The following is an 11,838-nucleotide window of genomic DNA, read 5'->3' on the forward strand; positions in this document are numbered from 1 at the left end:
ACAAAAAGTGTTAAAATTATTTTCCTCTAAATGAGGAAAACCAAAATGAAAGTAACATTTCCATGAAGGGTTTAGAGGTCAGGTACTACATGTAGAATTACAATGAATAAGACATCTCAAATATTTTCTACCAATATTCTTTTAAAACCATTTTTTAATCTATAATCAGGTAGAGTTACAATGAATACTTATATGACTTGATCCCTTAGATAGCAGAAAAACTCTTCTCTTCAAACTGATTTACATACTCTGGGTTCTTGCAAACCTGAGTAAAGAAAGGGACATCTTAAAAATACCATTGAAGCTTACTGTATTTGACAGTGCTATTATATTATTATCTATTTCCTTTAAATATTAAATATTACTCAATCTGCCTCTGTGAGTATGGGAGAGCAGATGAGAAGCAAATCCCACAAATGAGAACTTTATAAATATGAGTTCTCCCAACTTCTGCCTGCTCTTAATACACTACATAGAACCTATGTGAGGCCAAGCACCTGGCCCTTCTAAGCGCCCAGAGAATGTTAGCTATTCTTATTATTGGTTACCATTATAGAGAATGGCTGATAAGAAAAACCAAAAATCTGTTTCTTTACAGTCCCTCTACTCAGCTTCCCTAAGATGTTGGAATTCTTCCCCTTTACTGATCTTGAGTGCATAGAAAAGAGTTCTCTCAACCTGAGTGGAAATGCCCATGACAGAGTTCCTACGGGGCATGGCCTGTGGGACTTCACAAGAGGAAAAAGGAAACACTCCTGTTCGTGGCTCAGAAGGATCTACACTCGCCTTCAGTCATGGTTCCAGGTGAGAAAGAAAAGACTTTAAGGAGAGAAACTCACTCTGCAGTGGAGATAAGGCTGAAAAATGAAAGCTATTGAAGATGTTCTCACCCACAAGGTTCAAATCTTTCCCAGTTCAGAAACATAATTGAAATTTATTTCCTTTCCAAAGCAATGCTTTGGTTTTTAGAGAAACAAAACACCAAAAAGTCTATTTTTAGGGAGAAGAACATGAACATACAGTAAGGAAACATGATTGTCGGATCTGTGTTTGCTTTTGAGAACAACTTAATTTTTCCAATGCTTGTCAAAGTCATAGATTACACTTTAGTCCATGCAGTGTTTTAAAAAGTTACATTCTGGTACCTGAGTTTTCCCATTTCCCATTTCCTTCCCACTTAGTTTGAAAACTAACCTCTACATGGCTCTTTGTAGCTTCACTATATGGGCTTCTCAATGTTCACTTATACTTGCAAAATGGATTGAAATTGACCATGAACAGTGCTCTGATATTTTTAAAGGAGAAACAAACAGATAGTGGGATAAGAGACCATTTTGACAGGATGCCCCTCTCCACTTTGAACCCACACTTGAAACTTTTATGTGTGTCCATTTCATGTTCTGGTATGTTGTACATCAAATATCTTGCAAACTTCATAATGGTTCAGGAAATGATACTTTTCTTCCTTACATGAAGAGAAGGAAAGAAAGAGAGAAGGAAGGGAGGGAGGAATGAGGGAAGGGAGGAAGTAGGGAAGGAAGGAAGGAAGGAAGGAAGGAAGGAAGGAAGGAAGGAAGGAAGGAAGGAAAGAAGGAAAAAAGGAAAAAGAAAGAAAAGAAAAAGAAGGGAAAGAATTGAATCAAGAATATCCTTCCCTGAAAAACATGGGCTTTTTAAAAAAAAGAATCTGTTCATCAAACAACAAATAAACAAACAAAACCCCCAAAACAGAAAGCCAGAGGAAATGTTTGTAACTTCGTAATTAAATTTCTGTGCAGTCATATGAAACTTTTAAGTTGCCTTCTGAGATGACACCCCCGAGAAATCACCCCAACATTCTAAATAACTTTTGTTCATATGCTCACCTGCTCACCTCCCTGAAGGAAAGAGATTTCACTCCACAAAATATTTTTAGAGGCTTTTTTTAATTAGTTATTTAAAAATATAAGATGTTGACTATTTCTCCATAAGCAAAATATTTTGATGAAACCAAAAACTTCAGATAGTACTTTGAATGCCTTACTTTCCTGCAGCACAAGTCTGCATATAGGAGTTAGACAGAAACTGTCAGTAGGCACGCTCTCCCTGATGCACCATCATACAAGGAAACCCATCTGCCTTTTTAAAGTTTCCAATTACATTGTTTCAAACTGTTTACTCTTCTCTTACTATTCAGTACTACTCTGCCTGTTGGTCTTGCCTTTGGTTTTAACTTTGATTAGCAGTTCATCTTATTCTGATAGTACTGAACTATCTCTGAAGAATAGTGAGTTGGAAAGATGAGGACTGTAAGGCGTTTGTGCCCTATTGCAGAGATCTGTGGCAACTGTTTCCATTGACAGAGGTTTTGTCTAGTGATTTAAGGTCTTTAGTTCAGCCTTCTTTCTGGGGAAATATGGAGTAGTAACGAAGACAGTAATAATTACGCATCTTCAGGCAGGGTGCTTAGAGAGCCACTGTCTTTTATATCCACGAAATTAGTTCTTGCAGGAATAGGAAAGTCCCAGCCTCCCACTCACTAACACTGTATTCACATGAGAGATTCTACTCCGTCTCCTTGTTATCCTCACGCATCTCTCTTTGCACCAAATTACTGAGGATGATTAACAAACACAGCCATGGAAACTGGACCAACAGCTCTGTAGTCCGCATTTGGAATTGAAGTGGTACGAGAGATGGTGTGTTACATTGGCACTATTGGAAAAACTCGGAATTCTTTGGGGAAGGAAGGAGGCAGAAAGTAGAGAAACTTAAATGTTTCATTTCATAAAGTGTAAAGCACAGTAAAATAAAAATTCCCTCTCTGTCAAGTAAGATAAATAATTTCAAATTCTTTTCATGGAACAAGGTACAGTGTGTTGATTTCACTGCAAAACCATGACATTGTCAAGTTTGCATTAAATGTGAGGAGGCAAAGATAAGTGGATGTGAAAGCATACATTTAGAAACTAGACTTTCATCTGTAAAACTTGATGAAAAACAAACTTACCCAAGGGACATTTGGAAGGTATTCATTAAATGCCATAGAACTCATCCTCACATACATTTAAAGAAAAAAAATTAAATCAATGTGACTTTAAAACTATCTTTCCCTATAACCCACAAAGGTAGAAAAGTAAGTGAAATCAAGATTCCCTACATCCCCCCATTGTCACTTTGGCAATAATCTGTAATAATTATGCTATTATTTACATGTCCTCTCTGAAATAAAGTCTATCTAAAGAACCCAATATGTCACTCTGGCTCCATGAAAAGCTTTCTAAAATAGAAAACAATGGACATATTGTCAACACTAGAATGCTATTTTAAAATATATAAAAGTATTGGAAAGAGTTCAGAGAACATCAGAAAGAAGGGTTTAACTTTCTGCATGCAAAAAGATTAAAAGAGTATGTATAGCACGGCTGTGCAATAACTAAGTAGGAACATGATAACTGCCTGCAAATCTTTTAGGGGCGTGAACACAAAGAAGCAGGGTCTGGTGGCCTTAAAGAGAAGACTCAGATTCATGAGTCCAGTTTGTCTCTTTCATTTTAATCCTATTGGGAGTGAGAATTTTACAGTGTTACAACATTGAGGTAGGATTTTCCAATCAAAGAAGTTCACAGATTTTTTTTTTTTTTTTTGTGGAGGGGGGAGTGTATTATTTGGGGACATGTTAAAACTAGATCTGAAAGGAGGAGAAACTACGTACATAATTGCCAGTCACATCTGCAACTAATTAGAGCGATAATTGTGTCATGTTAATGGTGTAATAAATGTAACTTACACAAATTGTAAGGACCAAGAGAGGGAACCATCCCTGGCTTAGCACACTTTGTAAACTACATTGCAGTTGTTGTGATTTAAAGAGTATCACAAATACATTTAGAGCAACATACTTGGATAAAAAATGAAAGTTCAAATAGCTGTCGGTCAATTGTAGCCGGACTAAACCTAAACCCGTGAGAAGATCATGATGTCGTTAACAAGAAATGCAGTGCTACCAAAGTAATACTCACTTTTAAATAAATCGGTTTCTATGTTCTATTACACACAGTAATATAATTCTATATTCTCCAACATCATATACATGAACTGAAAACATATTATCCTTGTGCTTCTGAGGAGGATGTTCTAACTTGCCAACCAGAGTTTGAGAAATGTTTTCTTCAACATCATCACTTAGCTAAATTAAGTACTTGATACAAAAAGTATAGTTGAATACACAGCTGCAACACAATAACATTTTTTTCCCTTCCTGTGTAATGTGCACAATAGAGGAAAGGGTAACACAATATAGGAAAAATGCAATGTTCAGTAACTACTACCTTGCCCATCTATTTTCAGTGTTAACAAGGTAAATTTCCTTTCGTAGCCATGCCATTATAATGCCAGTGTATTTTTCCTCTTACTCTCACTCAGCATTTTCTTTCACTCTGTGTTAGAAAGTAGAGTAAATCATTTAACTTGTACTTCTTGTACTTCTGTTCTGGAAATAGTTAATATGTATGTAGATTCAAATCTTTCTTTGAAAAGACAATCTTAACTGGCAAAGAATTTACATTGGATAGAATTACTTTTGTCTTAAGACCTTGGCATGACATCTACTAGAAAATCCATGCCAGGGAATGCCAGCCACACCTACCTTTGAGATGGTCTTAAGAAACATACTCATTTATTTCCCACCCCCCACCATGTTTGATAAATCAAAATAAATGATGACTATGTAAAGACATTTTTGTGTCAGGATAGAAAGGTAGAGAGTATCCATTGTCAATGAAATTTTGAAAAATATGGCCAAGATTTCAATACTCTAAAAGTACCATACAGAAAGTTTCTTTTCATCAAAATAGTTCAGATTTAGATTCATAGTGAATTGATTACAGAAGAATTATACAGTATATGTATATTTCATAATTGTTAGTGACAAGAATCTGCATACTTATAGACATGGACCATAAAGTATTATGAAAAATAAAATTTGGCTGGTGGATGGTAGTTCATGGCTGATATTTCTGCAAAATCAAAATTTTTCTCATATTTTATTTTTAATTAAATTGAAATCTGATACATATTATTTGTTCAACAATAAAAATTCTTGTAATAAATACTTCCAAGTTAAGAGAAGTGAACTTACTTTTCCTTAAAAAGGATAACTCTTTGGCTTCCAAATCCCACTTTATGGATGTGACATTACCATTTGTCCCTGTTTACATTTAAAAATTTTCTAAGCCTTGCCCACATGCTGCATTCATTTGTGCCCTTTATTTTGCCCTTAATTTCAGAAGATGAAAACTTTAAAAAATGAAACCATGCATAACCCAGCCACACACCGGTGATTCCTCTTTAATCTAGATTTTCTTTTCATTAGCATTTCTGCATATGCAGATCCCTAGGTGGTTTAGTTCACTGCTGACTATTTTACATAGGTAAACACTTATCAACAAATGCCAACAATAGGAATCTAAATGATTTCTGAGTGAGCGGCAAGCCTCCATTGTTAATAAGTAAGTATTGATAGGCTTGCTATCTTTTCCCAGTAGAAAGACAGCTGCTCCTGGGAACGAAAGTGATTCAGACAGAATTGGGCTCAAGTGGAGAACACTTGTGGGTTCTTCAGGTCTGGCTGAGTCCACCCACCCACAACTGTTAGGACATTCCTCTCTTTTATTATTGTTACTCTAACAAGTAGAGAGTTGGAGCTAGACTGCCACGCACGCCACTCGAAAAGAGATCTGCGCAAGGAGATGTACAATCGGGTTCTGAAATGGTATCTCCATCTCCTGCTTTCTCTTACCTCTCCTGGCGTCCTCCATTACACCGATTCAAGTTGCCTCTACCTGTAAGCAAGCAGAGGCAGGCAACATCATGCCTTTGGCATCAAGTACAGAAAGAACAAAACAAATTAAAATGCTTTAAAATGTTTTTGAACTTCCATAAAGATTTTAAAGAGTTTGCTTGAAAGATGTAATTTTTAAAGTCTTCTTTTCAGTATTTCTTTTCTTTTTTTTTTTTTTTTTGGTAAGAGATTGAAAGGAAAGAATAATTCAAGGGAGAAAAATATTCATTTGTTAAACAATTGAGTGCCAAACACAAGCCCCAGGCACTACAGGCGTTATAGATAATGAAGATACAATGACTACAATATCCCTTTTCACTGGCAGAGTCTTCAAGGGCCCTTGGTGCAGGCTGTAAAGGGATTATCTTGTATTTCAGTTGGATTTTTCTGTGTGGTTCTAATGGTTAAAAGTATACCTAGAGATACATTCCATAATTTCACAGGAAATGATCTTATGCCTTTTAAAAAAACATGTTGAGAAGAGACATATTTAGATTTGATATTGACTTTGGGGCAGCACCAATCTATATTCACTTAAAGGAAGGTAAAGCAGTATTAGGCATCTATTTGCAATATATACATATACTCACATAAAAGCACATACATACATACATGTATATTTATATTTCAGCTAAAATCCACTTAACTTTGCTTAGGTTTCAGATCTTAATTACGATATGTTCTTATATAAGATGTGGGTGATAAAGGATATGTTTTTCCATTCCTTTCATTCTCCAGATTCTAAAGAAGCAAAAAACAAAACAACAACGACAATAACACACACACACACACACACACACACAAACCCACCCAAACACCAAAACCCAAGAACAAAAAGACCCTCAAAACCCAAATCTGACAAAATATATAAAAAAGAAAAAAAAAAGACATAACCAAACCAACCGTGAGTGTTTCAAGCCAATGTCTATGAGTATACAATTATTCTTATATGCTGGATGGGAGGTTGAATAGGGCTGAGGAAATCTTCTTCAGCCCCATGCCAGGCAAGGGGGAGAGAGCAGCGGAAGAAGGAGGTCTAGGGACTCCGGTGTAAATTATGTTGCAAGATGTGGATCGATTCACGCATACACTACAAACGTATAGAGTGATCTTGCCCCATCCCTCTAATCTCTCTGCCTTGGTTTCCTCATCTATAAAATGAGTGGGGTCTAGGTAACTAGACTGTGCAACAAATTATATTGAGTACCTACTGATGGTAGGCATTGGCATTTTGAAAAATTTTCACATACGTCATTCATTTAATCTTGGTCTTATATTAATCCTGTAAAAAAATATTACAAGACTGTTTCACATGAACGAAATAAGAATTTAGCAGGATTTAGGGAGTTTGCTAAAAGTCTAAATGCTCTCTAGATTCTCTTCCAGATGCTAAAAATTGTCTTTACATTTATAATTTTAAGTGAGGCACAGGACCAAAGAGTAATATGTATAGTGACCATGTGGACACTGTTCTCTTCCTACTCTGTTTTCCATCTCTTTCAACGAGGACCAAAAAAGACAATCTGGATTGCTCATTCCCCACTATTTCCTTTCCATTCCCTAACCTCTTCCTTCTACTGTAACATACATGTTAAGTCAAGTCTGGACCATTTTTTTCTGTTAAGGGGCAGTTAGTAAATATTTTAGACTGTGTAGGCCATACAGCTTCTGCTACAAGTACTCAACTCTGCTGTTATAGCATGAAAGCATCCAAAGAAATATAAATAAATGGGAGTGACTATGTTCCAATAAGGCTTCAATTATAAAGACAGGGAGTGGATTGTATCTGGCTTATGAGCCATGGTTTGCCAACCTCTGATATAAATTGATCTTAAAAAATTCCAAAATTCATGTGATATATATATTAAAGATGAAATATTTTAATCACACCCTAAGATCACGTACTTAATATTTGATGTGAGTATATGGTTATCCAATAAATGTATAATATGATCTTTTTTTAAGTTAATTTATTTTTGAGAGAGACAGAGACAGCGTGAGTGGGTGAGGGGCAGAGAGAAAGGGAGACACAGAATCCCAAGCAGGCTCCGCACTGTCAGCACAGAACCCGACGTGGGGCTCGAACTCACACACCGTGAGATCATGACCTGAGCTAAAACCAAGGGTCGGACACATAACTGACTAAGCCAAGCAGGTGTCCCAATTTGTAATATGATCTTATAACAAATTAAAGCACTCCAACATGTTAGGTAGTGTTACCTTTATATTTGTATGTGTGGCTGAAACTGTTCACATTTGTTCACCTCTATCTTAAAAGACTTGTTAAAGCTCTTGAAAGAGACCCGAAAGAAGTTTTTTTATGTGTGGGCATGAGACAGATGGGTCTTCTGTTTGACTATCAGATAGAAATTTGCTTTCTCTTGATTCAATTAGGTCTAGTATCTGCAGTTACAACAAGCAACAAAGGCAAAACATAAAATTAATTACTTAACTCAGTCATTATCAGACAATCAAGGATACGTATTGAATATTGACTATCTTATTTATTAGGTATGATGATTCATATTTTGAAGTTTCTCTTTCCAGTATTATATGGATGTAAAAGTAAACTCCTATTCAAACATGAAGATCCTTAGAATTTGTGTTCTTTGTTAATGATCTGGTAAGTAGAAGACACCAGTAAATCAGTCAATAAATGTATTTGAGCAATGATCTTTTCTGCTTTGCAATTTGAATGAGATGTGATATTAATGACTAAATATGAGGTTTTGCACATAGGAGACTCTCAACACATATCATTTCCCCTCTTTACATCATCAAGTTTGCTCACATTACCTCTTGTCAACTAGAGTAAATAACAGTTAAAACTCTAAAGAGATAATGGAGTGACAGGGACCATTTTTAACCTTCCATTTTGAAAAATACTAGAAATTTGGACAAAATAGAAGAAACAAGAATTTTCAGATTTTGAAGCACAGGCAGTGCAGGACTTGATCTCTGAAAGAAAGGAAATAAATGAAGTAAAACTTAAGATCATCCTCGACTTCTGATTGGGGTCACATTATGAATTATGGAGCAGGGAGAGGGAATTCTACATACAAAATAGAGGTCTTGCTGAGTTGAGAAGAAGTCTACAAATTGAGAAGTCAGAAAATCTGAACCAGTGGCAAGTTATATGGCACAGTTCTGGGGAGAAGGAAATGATTTTATAAGTTCCATAAATCTCTTGAATACAAATGTGCATATATGTAGAATAGAAATCCATAAAGTTGTACAACATAATGTCTACCATTTTGTGTATGAAATTGTCCTGAGACCTTACAGTGAACTAAGAATCATTCAAGTTCTCATTAGCCAGAATGGAAATTTCTGAAAAAATTTCTGAAAAATTTGGTATAAACTGTAGAAGGGCTGGTTCTTGTAGTGAGACTAAAACATCCCAAGAGTAAAGGCTACTTGAGACCCACACAAACAAAGCTTAGAAATTAACCTCAAAAGATCAAATCAAGCTGTGAGTACTTAACTGTCCACCAGAACAAAGCCAGCAACCATTAAAGCAAAACAACAGGGGCGCCTGGGTGGCTCAGTTGGTTAAGCTTCCAAAGACTTCAGCTCAGGTCTGATCTTGTGGTTCTTGGGTTCCAGCCCTGAGTCAGGCTCTGTGCTGACAGCTCAGAGCCTGGAGCTTGCTTTAGATTCTCTGTGTCCCTCCCCCACTTGTGCCCTGTCTCTCTCAAAAATAAGTAAACATTAAAAAAATATTTTTTACAAAAGGAAAAAAAACAAAATCCAGAAGGATAACAATGTAAGTTCACAGTGCTCAGGATCCAATGAAAGATTACCAGAAAGATTATGTGAGTCTTAACTAGGTAACAAAAGTCAGTCATTGAAAACAGATAGAAAGTAACAGCGAAGAAAGAATTAGCAGACAAAAGCATTAAAAAGCTACCATAAGCCACTATATGTTAACTAACATATTTTTATTTAAATAAAAATTTATTAAAATAAAAATAAGTTTTTATTTAAATAAAAACTTTACAAAAATAAATAAATGATGCTATAATAGAAAAAGCTATTGTAGTCATACTGTTAAAGGAAAGTAAACATAGTAAATAGAGATAAGGAGGATAGAAAAATAAAGAGACCTCCTAAGAATGAAAATTACCATAGTTCAAATGAGATATTTACTGAGTAGGTTTAAAATCAGATCAGATGCTGCAAAAATTTTTTCATGAGCTTAAGATCTAAGAATGAAAACCATCCAAAATAAAACACAGCTAGGAAAAAAAAAGAACGACTGAAAAAAAGAACTTAGTATCATTAAGCTGTGAGACAACATAAAGAAGTCTAGGGAACAAGTGTGTAATTAGAGTTCCACAGAAAGGGAAGAGCAAAAACAAATTGACAAATTAATGGCTGGATATTTTCAAGACTTGATTAAAATTTAAATTCACAGATTCAAAAATCTCAGTGACCTTAACCATAATAAATATAAGGAAAACCATGCTAATAATATCATAATCAAATTGCTGCAAGCCAGTGATAAAGAGAGAATTTTATTCTAAGTTGGGAAAAAAACACATCACATATTTTAGAGAAGAGCAAAATCTTCGAAGAAGGGACTAACACAGGGAGAATTCAACATATTTGCTCATTGTCTGAAGATGTGATGTAGTCTCAGTGTAGTGTGCCTCAAGTCTCAGAACTGTAATGTAGTGTTGTCTCAGAGTTGTGCCTGATGATCTGATAGAAAATCCTCTGTACTGCTAGTCTGAGAAGCCAGAAGACAAAATTCTCAATCTGGTCATGGCATCAGAAATGTAAAGATGTAATTCTGGGAAGGACAGATTCCTGGAAGGGTGGCCCAGATAATGTTTGTCATCTCTGTCCAAGTCTCTGCTGATGCCCTGAACCACACCTGTGCAAAGCAGACTTCCAACACCTCAAGTTAGGACAACAGAAATAACTGAGGTATAACTTGCCTCATTAGAGGTGAGGGTGAAGGCTTGCAACTTAAGTGTAATCAACTAAACTGACTGCTAAACAAAAATGTCAATGCTCTTCAGAGGACTATAATAATATACAAATTCTGTGTCTTTATAACATTCACAATGTCTGAGAAACAACACGAAATTATTCTATACACAGAGAACCGGGAAAATGTGAGGTGTACTGAAAGGAAGAGACCATGAACAGAGGCCACATGCGAGGTGAATCAGACGTTGGGAGCCATATGATGAGGTTCTGGAGGGATGGTCGGGGGTCCGGAGCCAACGACCAAGAAAGAATTCTTGAAAATATGTCTTTGGTGCAAAAAGGTGATCTTATTAAAGCACTGGGACTGGACCCTAAGGCAGAAAGAGCTCCGCTCGGGTTGTTAAGAATGGCTGGTTTTATGCAATGGAGACTGCAAGGTACAGTCAAAAGGCCTCTAGAGGGACTCTGATATGCTAAAGAGGGCTGCTAAGTTACCTGAGGCCTTGCTATTGTCAAGCTAAGGTTGTTTTCCCTCCAGTAAGGCATTAACTTTAGGACGTTCCTGGAGAAATGTTGTATTCTGTTTTTGCCTCAAGTGTTTGTCAATGGGCTGCAGGTTATGAAGACATTTCATTTTACCTGTCATTTCCTTCCTGCCTTTGTTATCCATATCACTGTAGAGGGGTGGTGTTGGGGGTCCAGGAAACTGAGTCTATAGGTTTCTGGAGATTATGTTATTGATAAAATTGCCTTTTTCTTGTAATTTACTAAGATATTTGTAAACTGACGGAGACCCAAGTCCTGTATGACTAAGATCTCTATCAGTTAACCATTTGTTTTCTCTCCTTTCCTCTGTCCTTGAGCAACCAGGAGGGCCTGAGGAATATCACATATATCCCACCTTGTGGGGAGGGGGGGCACTTTGTCCTCAGCCCGCCCCACACTCCCTCATCACATCCACCCACACTGATCAATTTTGACCCTTAAATCTTCCAGGTTGCTGAAGGTGGAAGGTCTCATCTTCTGCAGGCTTCTTCCTGCTGAGTAGGGGCATAGAGATGTCCCTACCTATGGGTCAA

The sequence above is a fragment of the Prionailurus bengalensis genome, chromosome F2 (assembly GCF_016509475.1).
Source record: "Prionailurus bengalensis isolate Pbe53 chromosome F2, Fcat_Pben_1.1_paternal_pri, whole genome shotgun sequence".
In the NCBI taxonomy this organism is placed as follows: domain Eukaryota; kingdom Metazoa; phylum Chordata; class Mammalia; order Carnivora; family Felidae; genus Prionailurus; species Prionailurus bengalensis.